Source organism: Mus caroli, chromosome 15, assembly GCF_900094665.2.
Source record: "Mus caroli chromosome 15, CAROLI_EIJ_v1.1, whole genome shotgun sequence".
Classification (NCBI taxonomy): domain Eukaryota; kingdom Metazoa; phylum Chordata; class Mammalia; order Rodentia; family Muridae; genus Mus; species Mus caroli.
Window position 1 is genome coordinate 94029843 of NC_034584.1, and position 1805 is coordinate 94031647.

General features: G+C 45.0%; 1 protein-coding gene across 1 annotated transcript in view; it reads left to right on the plus strand.

Moving 5' to 3' along the window:
- Positions 1-1545: 1545 nt before the first annotated feature.
- Higd1c (HIG1 hypoxia inducible domain family member 1C) overlaps positions 1546-1805 on the plus strand; it is a 50211-nt gene continuing 49951 nt past the window's right edge. Inside the window, exon 1 of the mRNA XM_021183559.2 lies at positions 1546-1638. The gene's annotated coding sequence lies outside the window, so the exon portion shown is untranslated. The remainder of the gene's footprint in view (positions 1639-1805) is intronic.

Below are 1805 nucleotides of genomic sequence, written 5' to 3' on the forward strand. Positions count from 1 at the left end.
TCTAAATACTTTTTTTTCCCCCCCGCTCTCTAGATTCATGATATATGTCCAAAAAGTCTTTCACCTTGTTTAAGATTTCCTTTAAGGTTCAAAAATCAACCCATCCTTAATTAATAACCGGCTTTCTTTTACAGAAGAACTGTACACTGCCTACCCCAGGCACATAATTACATGATATTTTCTTCCTTAGCCACCCACAATGGACCGGGATGTGCTCCTATGCAAACCATTGCAGGCCTAACTTTTGCTATCCACCCTATGCAGACATCCTCTGCTCGTGTTCTGTTCCTTTGTTATAATTACTCTACAGGTCTATCTCTACAAGGGGCCTGCTGCCACAGATCCATCTGAGACAGTGACATCTCCTGGGACAACAGCTGCCTTCCTCCAAAAATCTCATCTGATTGAGGGATCCCGAGACAAGTGCTGAACCAAAGAAGACAGACTTGGGACATTCAAGCGACAGATGAACTCTTTTTGCCAACACAAATGACAGCTGAACTTTGGGGAAAGTACCATGACAGTGAAGAAAGCATAATGTCTATCTAGATTAATTAATTGCTGTTCAAAATGGATGTCATTACTCTCTCAAATTGTACTACCCATGGAACAGTTAATTGAGTGTACAATCTCTTGCCTTCTCAACTCTTACCCTTAACTCTCCCTACTGCTATGCCTTTGTTCTGCTACTTCTCTAGGCTGTATATTTTCTTCTGATAATTCCAATCCACTCTAAATTTTCACAACTAGTGATACAGTCACATTAGTGACCCCCCCCCTTATTTTCTTATAAAAACAGAGGGGGAGATGTGGGGAATTGGGCTACAGGCTGGTCTCTTGTTGAGCTGAGGTCTGAACCCCGGAATGGTGATAATTCACCTAAATGACACGGTAGGCGTTTCCTTATGCTCCTGGAACTCTGGCCCCTGCCTAAGTTTCCATCCACCACAGTCCCCAGAAGAGAAGGGTGGCTAAAATTCATGTAGGCAATGGCCCAAGCTCCTGACCTTCAGGCTAAACTCCTCCCCATTTACCTAGCAACAATAAGATAAGACCGCATATAATAAAAGGGCTGTTCAGGCCCTGCTTGCTCTCTTAACTCTTACTTCTCACTCTCTTATTTCTTACCCTCCGACCCTTCAGCATCCCGCAGGGATATCTAAGACTCACAGTCACAGAGGCTGCGGGAGACCCCTGAGCAGTCAGGCTTGCACAATTGCACTCTTTCCCAAGGTCTTAAGAAAAACGTATAATCTTCTAGCCTGGCAATGGCGGCCCACGCCTTTCACGGAGAGGCAGAGACAGGTCAATTTCTGAGTTTAAGGCCAGCCTGGTTTACAGAGTGAGTGCCAGGACAGCCAGGGCTACACAGAGAAACCCTGTCTCAAACACAACAAACAAACAAACAAAACATACTATCTTCCAAAGCTAATGTTGTGGCAAGGCACTGCTGCTAGCAGGGGATGAGAAACCTCAGCCAATACCAGATAGCCACACCCTCAGGGTTGTCTCTCAGCTTTCTTATGATCATCAATTAGCTGCAAATCGCAGGGGCTGTGACAGCCTTAAACCCGTGCAGATCAAAGACCAGGAGGAGGCAAGCAGCAAGCACTGGGATCCTGTTCCAGCACGTACAAGGTATGGTGCCTCTCACTGAGTTTGATTTTCTGTTGAAATCGCATCCATACAATGCTACTGTGTTTGAATACCATGTACTGTATGCACTAGGGCTGCATGTGAAGAAGTATTTAAAAAAGTATAGCAAAGTAAAAACAAAATTCGAGGCTTTTGGGCCCAGGCTTGGG